Source organism: Trichoplusia ni, chromosome 17 (genome assembly GCF_003590095.1).
Source record: "Trichoplusia ni isolate ovarian cell line Hi5 chromosome 17, tn1, whole genome shotgun sequence".
NCBI lineage: Eukaryota > Metazoa > Arthropoda > Insecta > Lepidoptera > Noctuidae > Trichoplusia > Trichoplusia ni.
The window spans coordinates 6197614-6214867 of record NC_039494.1 but is presented as its reverse complement, the minus strand read 5'-3'; the positions used below and the strand labels follow the sequence as shown (position 1 = coordinate 6214867).

The following is a 17254-nucleotide window of genomic DNA, read 5'->3' as shown; positions in this document are numbered from 1 at the left end:
GTTTTATACGATCACGTCAGCGACACTTTGGTTTATTTTGTCTCTGATATTTGGAAGAATTGTATCGTTTCTTACTCGAAGGTTAGTTTTTTTCAAGAAATCCGTTTTGGTGTTACTCATTTTTAAGTATTCATTTACTCATATTATATTACTATAATATTTGCTTATAATACTGACCAAATATTTCAACCCATTCCATAACTTCAAATAGCACAGCAATCTCGTTGATTAACATCATTTTAAATTCACGTCTCTCACATCCAGACCCAAACTAAAATTACGTGGAAACACAAATTGATCGACACCACGACTAATTTAATAACCAATTACTCTGTCTATACCCCTAGTTATACTCCTCGGAGATATGAGCCGCGAGATTTAATTACTCGAGTTGAGAGTCCCTCAAAATATTGTCTTCATTAAGGGCTCACTCCCTTTGTGTCGCGTTTTATTCGAAAAGTTCGCGTGTAATTTCGGAAAACTTAGTTAGGTGGCCTGTTAACGTCCGCGTTCCTGATTCTCATCACATTTAAATGTGTTAAGGTTTATGTGTGGAATTCGTTTGTATGCCTTCGAGTTTTTTATGTTCTATAGATATTAATTTCCTTTTGAGACCAATGAGTTTAAAAGTGAATAACATTACAACGGAAACAAGAAAGAAATGAAACTTCACCAACAGTCTGAACTAATAGAACAGAGGAATAAGTCAACATGGAGGGTTTCCTTTTATTTTACATTCACGCGGTAAGATGAACGTAAATAATGTTTTCTCTAAAAGCAATTTTATTTTTATTTGAAATCACTATTTTACGACTCGAAGCCACTGAACCGAGATCCACAAAAAACGCAGCGTTTCGGAAAATAAAGACTTCCTTTCCTTAATAAATAGACTTTATAATAAAATAAATATTGGTAAACCGATAGCGAAATATAAAATTACGATAAATAACCCAATTAATCAAGTCTGTGATTTAAGGCAGCAGTTGTATATTGACTTGTATGTCGGTGAGTTGAAATTTACATAATGCATCTGAGCAGGTATAACTTAAATGATGAAACTTGGATGCTTCTGGATATTGGTAATTTATATTGCTGTTGTATAATATGTATAAACAGTAAATACAATTTAGTTCGTTGTTATTAATTTTTATATTCTTTTTTTTTCATACTAAACATTCTGATTATGATTCAACATCGTGTTGTCCTATTAAAAAAAAGTTAACGAAAAGTAATAAAAGTTTACCTCTTCCAGAAAAATCGACACAAAAGACTCCACAGCACAGCACTTCATCTTTCCATTTAACACAAGGTAAAATAGACAATGTGTCCTACTGAACCAGTGCGGTCTATAAAAATATGAAAACATCGAAATTTTAAAAAGAGGTTGGTAGTATGCTTACCTTGGCATATAATGGTGATGATCTGTATGACGCTGATTGCGAAGCTCCTCCAGGGTCCGCGGCGGGTCATGGTGCGTCACGTTCGCATCGCGCGACAATACAACCTCATGTGCCTTTCCCACGCTCGCAGTTTCTTGTCACCATCTATAAAAACAAAGACCTTTTAAGCTTTTGAAAATAAGCATGCGTATAAGAAATCTCTATAGAAGTTTTCCATTGCTGTTTAACGTCCCGAAATAAATTTTTGGTTTTCCTTCTTAATTGGCTGTTTTATCAATACGGTATTATTCCTCTATGGTCGTTACGTGAATTGTCCGTCACTGACAGAAATTTTCATACCGACATTTCCCCGAAAACGGTAATGGTTCCTATGCACAAAATTGGAATATCCCAGGTCAGCCAGAGACTTTTTATCTTTTTGTGTCAGAACATGTTCTGCCTTATCTATAAAAGATTAGTCGGGGATATTCTACCCAATTTTGTCTTAACAATTCGGTTTTGATGCATGATTAGAAAACTAAAAAGATAAGAAGAGCAAATTCAAAAATAAAAAGGAAAATTCAACAAAGAAATGAACTAAAACAATATTTTAGGTTAGCATTAATCATTCATGCCGCAAAATTAAAGCTACGTATAAATATAACCATAGTTTTCCACGTAATATTATATTCACCCTGGTCGGATACTAGACAAATACGACCGTCCCCTAGATGTAATCCGTTTGCACCCCTTACGATACCCGCGGGAAACGATGGGGTACAATACGGAACCGGCAAGCATACAGAAACAGTAGAAAATATTTTGGAAATTCTTGAAACAATGCTATGGTGGGGTGGAAAATGTGAACACTCCGAAAATAACTCCGCATCCCCGCCCTGTTGGCATCGTGTTCGAAAATTGTTATTTTCGCGCGTATTTTGGTTTGGAAATTGTACCCGATAAATGGCAAGGTTTTTGTCGTATGTGCCTCGATTAATGAAACGTGAGTGCACCGGTACACCTGTACCCTTCAGGGCGAAGGGCAATTTACCTAACTACTGGTTTAATTTTAGAGTGTTTCAAAAATTAAGTCCCATGAATTTGAAACTTCCATTCAAAGTAAAACAAACCATCAACTACTTATATGTACCCATATACTTAAACATTAGTAATTTCATTAATTTTGCCAGCCTATTTCCTCGCATTTAACAAAACGCTGTTATCATTACAACCAATAAGTTTTGCAATGTCAATACTGATATAAATTGATAAACGAATGGGGTTGCCCGGCAATTAATCACATGCCACTGTATTTAATGTTTATCACGTATTGTGAATAAATTAACAATAAAATGATAACGATTTCGAAGCATTATCGTATTTCGGGGTTTCTGGTGTTATTTGGTTAAATGTACTAAACCAGGGTAATCCCTTAGATTATAGGTTATATATTAATTGAGTATTAACGGCTGGCCTGTTATTCATGACTAGGGTATTATCGTCATGCTGTTAAGGAAGGAGGAAATAAGCAATAAACATATTTTATACTGTTCTTTGTTGACTTGAATTTTACGAGATAAGGTATTAGGATGGAAAAATATATTTACGATCCATAGGTATTTTTTTCGAAAAACACTCAAAAAAGTACTCTCTATGACAGCAAAAAGCTAGAAATTACTTGTATTGACGTAAAGTCAAGTAAAGTAAAAGAATTATAAAAATAATTTAAGTTTCTTTTTCGTCTTAATGTACAATTCTGTCAAAAACAATTGACTTAATTCTTATTTCCATTTGCTAAGTTCTGAGTACCTGGAAGTAATTCAGAGATAACCAATAATTAATTCTTACCAAGAATGAAATCGTGTATGATAAATGGCACGAGTAGCTTGTATTGAGTGTTATTGAATACCTCGCCGTGTATTCAGTTCACCTTTGTCTACCTCTTTGGGGAATACGATCGTGATTGTTTAGCACTATAACAGTGGCAAACTAAGCCGACATTTGGATCTAAATCTGTCAGCCGAGTCGGCTTAATCGATATGGTTGAGGAGTGGCGGCTAGTTCATCAGTATTTAAAATCACTGCGCTTGGTTCTGTTTTCATTTGTGGTTTAGATCTAATCTGGTGTCTTTTTTCTTTAAGATTCTTTTTTTCTCTTATGTGTTACTAATATAACCGTGACTAGGTTAAAAACTATAATTTCTCTAATAATTTGAGTTGCAAATATTAAATAAATCATCTTTCATCATCATCTTTTTAATTATACCAAAACCAAGAGCGCGGACTAAATGAAGAAGAAAAAAACATTTCTTAAAAATGACAATTCACTCCGAAAAAGTGTACGAATCAATCATATTCCCATTTCATCCAATCCGTCATTCGAACACAACTTGATAACATTTGCAAAACATAAACAGAGCAAAACAAGAGACAGTGGAGCGACAAAATATTCTGTTAAGCCGTCGCTCGATTTGCATTAGGGCACAAATGAAGTTAGAATTGAGCAGGCGACTCGTTAAGTAGCCACAAACGAGTCATCTGAGGTCGCGACTCAGCGCCCGAGACAAAGGCTCTCCGAACGACTCAAGTTAAGAAAGATGAGCGACTCTATCAGAAAAGTGAATCAATTCTCCAATTGATGAAACTTTATGGTATGATGTTTGAAAGAAATTTTTAATCTTACTGGTCACTTTTTTCTGCTGATAAAGATTTCAAAGAAACTGATTATGCTTTTGAGGTCCAGATTAATTTGAAACTTACGTTAATTAAAATGAGTAGGTAATTTGCCAAAAATAAAAGTGATTGCGAGAGATTATTTAGAGAATCATTTATAGGCAATCAAAGTCGACGTTATTTTTTAGTAAAAGCAGTGATATATGAAATAGAGTACAATATCCGAAGCAAACTGATCCATTCCAAAATAGATAAGAGATAGTAACGAAACTCGACAATACATGCAGCTAACCAAATATAGAAATAGTTCTTCTTGTTCGTAGATTCAAGCTCCATTATAGACTGTCATTGCTTCGACCACAGCCGTCGGCTCCAACGGAAGTCAGTGGCGCTCGTGCCCAGAAACTTGATTTATCCCGCGATCAAATTCAATTGTGTCAAACGAGAAATTGACTAAAAATTCTACTGTCGCTCCTCCATTCCGTTGCCACGTTACATTTTTTAAACCTTTAACATTTTGATTTTAATTCTATAAAAGAGCTTCTTTGTTCTTTGAGTATTATGCAGAATAATCTTTATTTGACACCGGATTGTCATCATCATTGTAAAGGGCATTTACTTGTCACTAAGTCTATGTAATTATGAATTGTTTTTCATTATTTGCGAACTGCAATTTACACATCGAAATTTTCGTTATGATTATTGGTCATCTTGCATATTATACATGTATAATTAAAATATAATTATTGATTATAATGATAATTTTGAACTCTTAAGGGTAATTAATGTATTTGATTTGATTAATAAAATAGTAAGCTCTGTTATTGAACAGTTTCGACGATCTATTTTTAACTGGAGCCGAAACAAATAAATTACTTATTGATATGCAATTCGAATAAGTTTTTTTAACATGAATAAATACAGCACGCCGTCAAATATAAACAATACGTATTTATACAAATAGATTATCAAGCAGTACCAATCTATTCCTATATTTAAATTTCGAATAAAAGTAACCCGCAACTCAAAGCAACATCTAAATAAAGTCGTACAAATTTGGTCGGCTCCCAAAAGTTGTATAAACCGGCGAGACGCCAACAATACATCATTACTTTCCCGTTATTTATTGCGGAATCCTCGTCGCTTACTGACGGACATCATCATTGCTCCATTACAAGCAAATATTACTGATAAAAAGCCCCAAAGGCCCGTATAATGAAAAAATAACAGCGGTTAATGCGGCCCCTGATCGGCTAATACCCTGTATAAATATCCCACTACCGTACCATTATCACCGATAAAAATGTTTTGCCCGTCAATATTATCGCAAATTTCGTATCCAATACTTGTTTTGTTCGTTGGAATCAATCGGTGGCGCTTTTGTAATAGAATTGTGAATTGAAACGCGATCGATTGTAGGGTCGTCGCAAACCGCTGCGGGCGGACATCGTCTGGTTGTGATTCATCTTTACGACGCTGTCGCTCCCAACTTTATGCAGGGCTGACACTTGACACTTTTATTCCGATTTTTTATGAGTACTTCAAGCAGGTTAAGGTTTTCAGGAATTTGTTAGATGATTTTATTTACCAACATAAACTCAGATTCTGTACCTACTCATCCCACATGAGAAAGACTACAGTAGTAAAATTTACAACTATTTAAATTTAAATGAAGATGTAAAATATGCAAATAGATATGCCTAGCATGCAGAAACAATCTAAATACAAAATGTTACATGTTATAATTGTATTGGAGAAGTCGTTAGAGAACGGAAATAATGAGGTCAAAATAATTTTGCCAACTCTCTGTGCGTATTATGGTGTGATATTATTTTAGTAATGTTTGACTAATTTAACACAATTTGTGACTATCATGGCTTAGTTTTGGTCAAACGATAACAAACAATTGAGCCCTGACAAAATACTGTAGTTTAGAACGGCATTATTGGAAACTTTTAATGACAATTTTATACTGTTTATTGAAACTTAACTAAGTGATATTTAAATTATACCTATACTCCCATCTGATACTATTACCAAATAACACGATAGCCATCGGCGTCCTTACAAGTTACGTAAAATAGAAAATAGTCGTTCATTTACAACAAACATAGGGATAATTTTGTTCTGAATTTCGTAATGAGTTTAGGATGTTAGGCGAAAGGGTATAACAATATAACTACAACAATACCTCCGAGCTATAGGTATTCAAAGTAATTTTCTTATTCTGAAGGAATACAACAAAAACAGTAATAAACTTTGAATTTGACCTTTGATAAGCATCCTAATAATCGTAATAAAGTTATTTAATTCGCGGTAACCCTAAGTTGTGCCGTAGGGCAGCGCCCAGTCCCTCACCCAAGTATTCGTCGTTCATTTTGCTAAAAACCCAGTCGGTACGTTTTGTTTGGGGAAGCCCTGTTTATCTTGTACTTCCGAGGCTCAAGCTATCATTACCTTGTAATAACGTTCGAACATACGCTTAATTTGTTTTTAGAATGTTATCCTTTGATATCCTTTATGTTGTATATTCTGGCAACGTATGTATTTCTACAAATAAAATGTTATCTCGCTGTGGGTATGCTTGAATAAATGTTATAAGATAAATCATTATAAGATTGTAATAATAATATCAGCCTGTTAATGACCGCTGCCAGGCTACTTCCTTATTCCTTCCCACTTGAAGGTTCTTGGCATAAATTTCAATAAAAATATTATTATCCAGCCAGTAACACGTAGTTTAAATTCATAAAAAAACATGATTCCCCATTATCCTCAATCAAAGCTTAATTATTATTACAAATACACAACTTGAACCTGCACATGATGGTCCTCCAGAATATCCCAAATACAATTCATAGTTCAACAATTTGTCGGATAACGATTCTTTAAAGCCGGAGCAAGCAATCTAACATGGGTTTAATAAATTGTTGGCGCAACTACAACGCTATTACCGAGGACAAAGTAGAAATTCACTGGCTAAAAGCCTGGAACCAAAAGCGTCCCTGTTGTTACTGTATTTTGTGATTTAGCTATTTTGGTAACTTTACTTGGATGATGGAACTAGGTTAAATATGTTTTAAGTGCTTTTCTTCACTATTCTGTGTTCGAGAAGTTTTAAATGTATTATGAGCTTTCGTTCGTTTTTCTACTAGATGTTCTTGGCAAACGTTTAAATGTAAAGTTAAGTAAAAAGTATTTAATTGAAAATTGTGTTTTTGGTTCTGAAAATGTATTGAGACACGTTTTATTCCACGTAACAAGTTACTGGTGGGCAGTATCTAATCTTTATTATAAGAAGTCTAATATCAAAATAAATCGATTAGCTTCGAACTTATGAAAATAATAAGCAATTAATTAAAGAAATCCTACTCATTTCAGGAGCAGTGATAAAAATAGAAGAATCCCACGCACAAAGCCTAATAAAAGTAAGAAAGGAAAATCACTAATTACTTAATCTTTTACAAGGGATCATTCATAAGATATGTAAAAATGTATCATATACATTTAGGTGCGGTTAAGTTTAACTAGATGGCAGCACTAAACTTTTTTAGTTTGATCTAAAGACTGACATTGTCACTGCTCCTGTATTTATGATAACCATAATCAAAATTGTTTATCCGATTAAAAAATGTGGATGTAAAAATAAATTCCGAACACAATAAAAATCATGCATATCATTCTCCACGTTTTTAATCTTCAATAATTTTTTTGTTGTCCCACATAAAGTCTCAACACTGATCAAAAACCCACTTTCTCTTCCAAAGATGTGTTTTAGTATTTCAAGCATCATATTATTGTAAAATTCTGTAGCATCAGCTGAGTGTGTGAGGGTGATAGTCGGTTTAACTGGAGCGCCCTCAAGCCGCGATTAATCTTCAGCCTTACGTGTGAACCTTGGCGTGCCCGAAATGGGATTTAGATTGTTGCTCCTAGGTTTATTAGCTTAAAACTTTCCTTAGTTTACCTTCCCTGTTTAGTTGCTGTTGCTTTTAACTTCTGTTAATCGTAAACTTTAGTAAGGTGCGATACGGTAGTGTTAAGAAAAGTAGAAAATTTTGTTTTAATACAACTTAAAGAAATCTGTCCAATTAATTTCGGTTTTTGATGACCTTATTTTCATTTCAAGTAAATAGTACTCTAATTCTGCTTTTATAAAAAATATATTTTATAAATAAATTTTGATAACTCCCGTTGCATAAAAATGCGCTCAATTTTCATTTTAAAAAATAAACCTTCTTAAATCCTTCTGTCATAAAAAAAAAAAACTTTAAAGCAATTTTGCCTGCCTGTCACGATTTCACAGCTTAACAGATAAACCTATAACATATATAAAACCTGTATACGCTTAGTTTTGTGAAAACATTTGAATTACTTTATGTCAACCGGCATCCACGTTAAATCGTAGACAGTATTTTTTTTTTATAATAATTACTATTTAGAAACCGTCTAGTAAGGTTAATAGTGTTATTTTTTTAATTATCCTACAAAGGCCCATCAGAGGCTCATGAGATTCAAACGAGTTTGGAATACGGACGTGCGGGAAATGATCAAAGCAGAGGATATTTGCATCAGTGTTAGTAGAGTGACAGAGGAAGGGATGTATGTGAACTATACGCAGAAATGTGTAGGCGAAATACTCTAGCGGAGAGAGCAGTACAGAGGTCTAGATTTGAAGAGATCATAGGTGATAAATTTAACAAACCGGGATGTCATTAAAGAAATATCTGCGACATTTTAATTTTGACAAGCCTGTCGGTCCTGCCTGCTATACCAGAGGTCGTGGGTTCGATTTCCACCCAGGACAAAAGTCTGTGTGATGAGCACGATCATTTGTTTTATGTTAAAATACGTAATTTATATAGGAATTTAGAAACATATTAGTATATTTCATAATTCCTTTCCGTTCCAATATCAGTTGTCGAGCACTTATACGAGCTTTGGTTAGTTTGAGACTAGATGGCGTTGGTGAAAGTTGCGAAATAAAAATGTCTCGTCTTCTCTCAATTATCTTTTGCGTTATAATTCTATTTTTACTTTAGACAGATAAATACGAATAATTCAAAGATAAGGATTTAATTAAATATGACCCCGAGCACATTAGCCGATCATTTTTCATCATCTCAAATTCTTTTATGGGCATCTATTGAAAAATTCTAAATCGGGAAATCTTCGATGCGCCGATCATTTTTTGCGTCAGAACCAATACTTCCGAGGGTTATAGTATAATACGATTAAATTGAAAATGTTAAACCTTTCGCCCGGTAATAAGGAGCGTGACTATCAACATTTTCCCAACGTCTTATGTAACGGTATTAAGAGGCCCGCAAATGAGTTTGAGAGTTTTATTATGAACGATGTCACGATTGAAGGGAAATAAAAACGAAGGGTGTTGAAATGTTTGCCTTTTAAAATTGATTTTCTGGTCAAACTTCATTATCATTCTTCGAGTGCAAATGCCTCGGGGCCGGAGCGGATTCTTGAAGCAGCAATACTTTAACGTGCATTGTATCTATAAGCACACAACACAGTTCTTTTGTTCTGCACTTTATCTAAAATGATCTTCGAGTAGAACACGATTTAGCAGAAATGTTTCTTAAAGCCAAACAGATACAGTGTTGGTTTAGCACTATATCGGTATATGTTGAATAAAACGTTAAGTGTGGGAGGTTCACCGAACGTACAGCTATTTCAGTAATATTCCTTTTCACGTGGGTTCCCTAAGAATTGGGCACCCAATTTTTGTGAGTGCAATTTAAGGGCAAATAAATATTGTAGTGCAAATGTAAAATGTTTTTTGATTATACTTAGAAAGTCTGTTTGTATTACCAGCCATTTATGTTGTTGTATATAATTTCATAATACAACTCTGTTTCCACCGAAATCTTGTGAAATAGCTTTCGTTTACTAAAATTAAACTTAATTTTCTAATACCGCGCTCGTTAATACGAAAGTGCAAGCGTGCAATGAATCAGCAAAAGTTATCGGGCGGAATCGTTTAGGGATCCTAATTTGGCAAGAAACTTAGATGTTCATGTAAAATATGCACCTTGGAATCTAATGGGACTTTTATAGTTGCAAAGTAGAACACAAATGAATAAATAAATAGTACTTAGTACGATAATATTATACGTTCGCACTGTGTGTTGTAGTTTTTAAACTGGAGCGCAATTGTTGGTACTTAAATGGTATCATCTGTATAACTTACGTTGTATTGTTTTTTGTTTCATATAATACTTTAAGTTCTTTGTTACTGCATCGCTTAAAATAGCAATGTAGCTTTTTTAGTTATGCTGTTTTAAACATATTGGCAGTACACAGTCTGAAAGTCTGGAAATATAATTAAAGAAAGTTTTCAACTTTTAACATATTCATTGCGTCTCAAAACAATAATATAAAGTCGGTATTATTATTTCAAGCAGAGACAGTGTGACTGATACATATTTTAATAAAACTTTCGGCTGAACAAAAAACATGGGACCTACCGGCGCACGTAATCCACATTATTTCCGAGCAGCATTTAAAGTTTCATTCCCAGTGTCACAGGCAGTACCCACAGCCACCCCCGAAACAGGGGAGACACCCAGCGGAGGAGTAAAATGAAATATAGGCGGGCACGAGCTCCGTGGAGCGTTTTTATTGCCGCTATGTGTAAAGCTTGTAGAAAAAAATTACTCTCAACTTACTTTTTTATTTGAGTAACACAGGGACGCCTGAGTTCTCTGAGAGGCGCGAAGACACAAGATTCAGTGAACAAGTATTCTCGTTATAAACACCTGGTTTTGATTGATCGTTGAGAGCCGAGGAGTGTCCGTTTTCTATTACCGGTGAGGAGGAATTACGTGTTCATACTTTGTAGTTCGTAAACTGGGTTATACAGATACTCCTGAACAAATTGCGCGAGTCCCTTTGTCTGCAGAATTATTTTCAGGATGAAAATGAAATGATAATTTTCAGAGAGTGTTCACATAAAAAAAGCATATCAACATTTATATAGCTTCAATGTCTTCTAAGTCCACATCTGCGAGGCCCCGGTATAAGGTGATGATAATTTTTTCGCACCCTCCTCGAATATTGCCCTCCAAACGTCTTTATTTGCAGCCGCGCGTAATTGTCGAAAAGCGAAATAATGGTTGGATTACATCCACCCCAGGCCTGTGTTCAGCGTTTAATATAACTTTTTTAAGGTATCTTGCCTCCGAATTTGTTGTTGTTGAGTTGTGAATTGAAACGGCGATTGTATTAATGTTTGTTTGCGTTAAATTTTCTATCTGTTTACTTTATAAGATTGGCTTGTGGTTAAGTTTTTGACCTTATAAACAGGAATTCTGGCACGAAGACCATCAAAAAGTATCAAAGTTGCTAATGTTGTTAACCTTTAAACTAAGTAACTGAGGAAATACTTGTAGATATTGTTCACACTATGTGCGATGTTAGAGTATATTTTCCTTATACCAACAAAAGTTTTTTTTGTTACAAATATGGACACGTTACATAATTTTTTAGTTCATAACTAAATAACTAACTAACCGGAGAATCCCGTTCAGCCCCGACTTAGGTTCGATCTTCGAGGAAGACAAGCGTCTGTTCGATTCACAAACGCTTGTCCTGAGTCTGGGTGTCTTTGTGCATGTGACTTGAATGTTTGTGAAACCTCCCGCGACACAAGGAGCAAAATACTTGAGTTGTTTAAAAAAATGCAATTTGGTGATAAAGATTTCAAATGAACTTAGGAACTGTATCGTATTTAAAATGAAAACGTTTGCTTTTAATGCACTAACGATGTTAGCTTTCATTTCATATATTTTTGACTTGACTTTTTAAACTCATTGAAAACTGTTGCTGCGGTTTGTGAATAAAAAGTTTCTGAATGTGAAGTGTTTTAAATCGAATGTTAGAAAAATTAAATAACATTTGAGATTTATGTTAAAAGTACTGTGAACTATTGAAATAGAAAGTGCCAGTTTTTTTCCCGAGGCTTTAGCGGAGCATGTTGTTTTTGCAATTGCTAATTACTAAGTCTATGTCATTTGAATAAACTAAGAAAACCGCGTTCGGAAAAATGTTACATGAAAGCCCTTTTACTTAGTGTTTATTTTATCTCAATTCTTCATCTTAAATTTTGTCGAAATCACTTGCGTGGTGTCCATATAAAAATGTAGCAGACAAACTAAAAAATAATAATGATGCATAATGCAACTCAAATTCGACAAAATAATTTTATAAAAAGTTGGATAATTTATTTCTTAATACGTAAACTAAAAAATTAATGATCTTACTAATCTTACTAAAAAAAACATGTCTCATAGTTAAAGAAATTCGTACCCAAGTAAATTATCCATACATCCATACGGAAGTGCACAGCCAAAGATGGCGAACCATCGTCGGAGGGAAGCTGGTTCCTCAGGGACCTTACGGCCCTCAGTGAAGAGGAATACGGGAGGAAGAGCAAAAAGCGCACATTTTTTATTTGTAAACGAGCCATTGCTCGCGGCTTGGCTAGTCACTTCGAAATCGGTTGAAAGTATGCCTATGTGATAATCGAAGATACCGTAGCTAATTTCGTTGAAATCGGTCCATCAGTTTGGGTGTGAAGAGGTAACAATTCTACAAACACATTCACATACTTTCCCATTTAATGTGAAAATGTTTATTCTATTTCAGTTTTCTTTCCAGCCATGTACGTTGCAAGTAATAACCGGCTTAAACTTTTCCTCAAAAAAACAACTGTTAAATACTAAAATAAAATTAAACTACAACAAGCCCTCTACGTAACATGTCTCCAAGCACTAACACTTTCAAATCATTCCAAGTATTGAACTGAAATGTCAAAGTGACGTCACTTCTCGAAAAGAAATTTCATTCCGATATATTTGATGTATTCCATTAGATTTTTGATTTTCTATTCAAATGCGGTACTATTTTTGATTCAGACTAGCTCTAGTCTAGTCTAGCTATACATTAATTGCTCTGGTATACACAAAGAACATTTCACAAATTACTATGACGTCATAACTGGATGTGGAATCCAAGCATGCTTCAGCTTAATCAAGTCGAGTCACACGGTTGATAAACACAAACCTGTGTTAATTAGCAACAGCTTATTACCTGTGTGTAACTTATTTAAAATTTGTTTGTTACACTTTCACGTCAAAAATACTCAACCGATCTTCATGAAACTTTATACTCATAGCCTTGGAAGGATCAAAAATAATATAGGTTTGATTTTACTTGGCTTAAAGAAAAACACAAGATTATGCTTTACAGCGGGCAGAACCACGAGCGACCGCTAGTGAATACATAAATATATTTAATTCGATATAAAAAAATCGAAACAAGAATAACTACTTTTTGCGTCATACGCAAGTCTATTAATACTAATTAACTTTTGTAATTTGTGAGCTCATAAAATCTTATCCTTACCGCTTTATTAATATAACACACGAGTAACCTAGTCGCTATTTGATTCTTTGTACGTTTTTTGATGTAAAAAACTGTTGTTAGATTATTTATTAATATGCTAGCGGGATAAACTGCGTAATAATATTTGTTAGACTCCAGGCTCTATATAGCACGGTGCTAGTGACGTTGACGAAGTGGCTGATCAAATATTAAATGAAGCCCACGCCTATGCGCCTACTATAAGCTTTTAATACATAAATATGTTCAACGTGCGACTGAGACGCCACTACTTCTGGTGTAGTTTTGTCTTGCTCACACAACAGTGCCAGTCTTGCTTAAAAGTTCATGGTGCACGCATTATCATGAGCACAACAGAAAGGACGACTTAATAATTAAGTAACTTTTTGGTTCCTTAATTATTTTATATTTTATCAAATTAAAACATATAAGTGTACATTAGAATAGAAGGTCAGGGTATTTGTTAGTGTTGTTTCATGTTTTGTGTGAAGTATTTTCAATAACTGACCTGAAATATTTGTAATTCCAATTTAAAAATAGAAAACATCAATGTATATACCTAAATGCTAATTCCGCTGACAATTCGTATTCCGCAAACAAAACAGCATCTAGTAATATAACCCCACATATAACAACATCAGCAAATCTCCAAATTACCCGAAACGCCGCAATCCGGCGCGGCGGCGGCGCAACTCAATGTAACTCATTTGTTAATCTATTCAGATACATTAATGATCCCGAATTCCTCATCTCATTAATATACAATCATATTTAAACCTCACGTAACTCTAACACTGTGTTTTATTCAAATTGGCTAAAGACAAACACTGAGATAGTTGAACCAGTTATAAATCAGAATCAACTCCGGGTCCCCTCTGTCGCACGATTCTCGTTCGTAATATGAAGGTATTAAAGTCGGATATTGTGTGAGTTGAATAAATTAAAAGAAGTTCTCTCGGTTCCAGTGTAATTTCCTTACAAGGCGGCCTAAGTTATTAGGTGTAGCGGTTATAATTTTTCGGAGGCGATTAATATTTAATGCGCTGAGCTAGTGGGATTACTTCAAGTTAGCGAGGTGGCTGCTAAAGAGTTACTTGTCTTAAACTAAAGGATAACACAGAACGAGATTCATTTTTTAGTATGCTTTAAAATGGCTGAACATTTTACAAGTTTAGGTGAGACTGAAAAGAGCAATAACAGTTTAAGTTGAGCTTAAAATTATTAAAGCGAGTGGGATGTTAATTGGACTAAAGTACTGAGTGGGTGGGAAATAACGTTATCGTAGGCTTGATTATATTATTTAAAGGTACAAATTATTACTCAAAATTAATTATAAATCGCACGTAGCTGTCATGATACCTGTCTAGCGTCAGCAATACATTAAATGTTGTTCATTTTTATCACTTCAGCTGAAAATAGCAAGAGAGTATTGCGTCATATAGCCCCCACATATCATTTAAATAAAACTAGCATGATCTGAAATGTTTAACCATTCTTTAAGAAGTATAGTTTTTACCCAAAAGAGTGACAGTAATAGACATAGACCTTGGTCAGTATCCATTATCATGTGATTGACAAAAAAATCTTATGCAGCCTCAATTTAAAAGTAAGAATGAAAAAAAGCGAAAGCCGCGACATCTCGAGACGTGGCGCCGCTCCGACCCGCTCCACACTCCAGTGGCTCGAGTTGCGAAGTTTCTCCCCTTTTGTTACTTTTTCATAACAATAACTAATTTCGTTGGTTAATTAAGCAACTGAGAAATGTTTGGCGCGCTCAAAATTTTAATGTTTCAATACAGGTCTGCGGATTACACGAGTCAAAGTTTCCCAGTTAGCTCACTTGAGTGTTACGTTCGGCGACTGTTGTTCGAATCCTTAACGTTTGGGGTTAAAGTCGGGATACATTATGCTTTATACTTGATATTCGGATGTGTTTAATTAATCCCTAGTTGTTATAATTAATCCTGTGTAACATATTACTGCTATTGTTACGGTGCGGGCAACGAGAATGTGTTACAGATTTTGTTCGACGTTTATTTGGTTTATTATTCTATTTTTTTTGTTTAACTACCTTTGTGCATGGGAAACAATTAGAACAAGACATACAAAACTATTGTCTAAAAACTCACCAATGTCACAAATTGTTAAGAACAAATCGATTGCCTTCTCCAAAATGTATTTAATTGTTTAATTTCTATGTAAACAAGAGCCACGTCCAATCTGTGATGTTTTGATGACTTGCGAAAAATAAGTAAGCATAGAGAAGAGACGGAATTTTGAACAATTTCAATTCATAATTGTAGCAGTTACATAAGTTTAAATACGTATCGTTAAAGCAGTTGCCCATTCGGCAGTTAGTCTTAATACAAGGGAACATATTACACAACAGATTTCAGTGGAACTGTTGCTTTAGCCGAGTTATTGCTGCGAGTTTTGTTCGCCCAAGCATAAAGATAAGTGGTATTTATATCTTTTGAGGAAAGGAAACTGGAAAGTGAATAAGTAGACGTATATTGCCATATCTTCAGAGAAATTTATCTGGGAATTTATGAGCGTGGTTCAGGGTAATTATATGAATCTTTGCTGAGGGAATCTGTATAGAAGAGTTGATTTGAGCTATTCTGAAGATTTCTATAGTGATTAAGATGGTAAATGTATTGAATACTAGTTTAAGTATGTTAGGTATGTAGGTATCACGTAAATATCAATTGTTCTCGAAAACAAAACGTTTAACTGTTATGCGTGACTATAAATAATTATGTTGACTATTTTATTTAGTCATACCTTACTAAGAACAAAATAAGAAATTAAAAATACTTTTATAAGTGAAACATGGATAGCTAAATAAAAAAGGTATTTTTAGCAAAAAGTAACGAACAAAAGTGTTTTTTTTAATTATAATGCTTAATGTGAATAAGACTTGAATTGAAAAATTTCTATAAAAACATGATTCTATGAATTAGGCTACTAGGTTAAACCTTTTACTGAATAAAAGAAATAACTGGAAATACGGTATATGTTTTAAAGCTTTGCAATAGTACGATGTACTCGTAGCTTTCATAAGGTATTAAACACACACTCCGTTGGCAGAAGGTATCAGAAAATAATTAGAATTCTAATAATCTCGTAAAGGAAAATGCAGTTTCTAAATATTGCTTTCGTAGAAAAGTTATTTAAAATGGATCATGGTTTTCATATATTTCTTTTGACTTCAGCATTAGTGCTGTTTTTTATTTTGCTGGTAAATTTTAGGGTATCGTACCCAAGGGGTAAAAACGAAATTTTGTTAGTGAAGAAACATAATATGACTGTCTATTACTAAACTGTATCTCTTGGTCTAGCTGTCATAGATACACACTATGTTTAATTTTTAATACAAATGATGAATTTTAATGGCCGCGTACATTTGCAAAAATACGAACAATAAAGATTGAGGTCAAGTACCGGTTGGTACGGCTATAGATTGGATGGGTGCCGTGTGTTTCTTTAAAAAAATGTGTATAGAATAATATAATGTGTAAGTAAATAAAATAAGAATAATCAATGAATATTGTTAAAGAAGTGGACAGGTCGCAAACAATCGTTCAGCTAACAAGTGTTTTTATCTAAACAGTGGAAAATCAGGGTCCCAAGTAAAGTGTTAGGTCCGGGTCCCGGGTGAGCGTGTCTCGCAAATTCCCTCGCTTTGTGCCGGAATAGGGCCGGTCCCTCTGCACGGGCCCCCAGGGACTCTCCTGTATTGAAAATGTCGGGTCAACCCTCCGACAAACCGGGTAGTTTTA

The 17254-nt window shown here is 34.3% G+C and overlaps 1 protein-coding gene across 1 annotated transcript in view; it reads right to left on the bottom strand.

Annotated features, from left to right (window-relative positions):
• LOC113502562 (lachesin-like) overlaps positions 1-17254 on the bottom strand; it is an 85218-nt gene that overhangs the window by 58957 nt on the left and 9007 nt on the right. The window contains exon 2 of the mRNA XM_026884175.1: positions 1401-1544. The gene's annotated coding sequence lies outside the window, so the exon portion shown is untranslated. The remainder of the gene's footprint in view (positions 1-1400; positions 1545-17254) is intronic.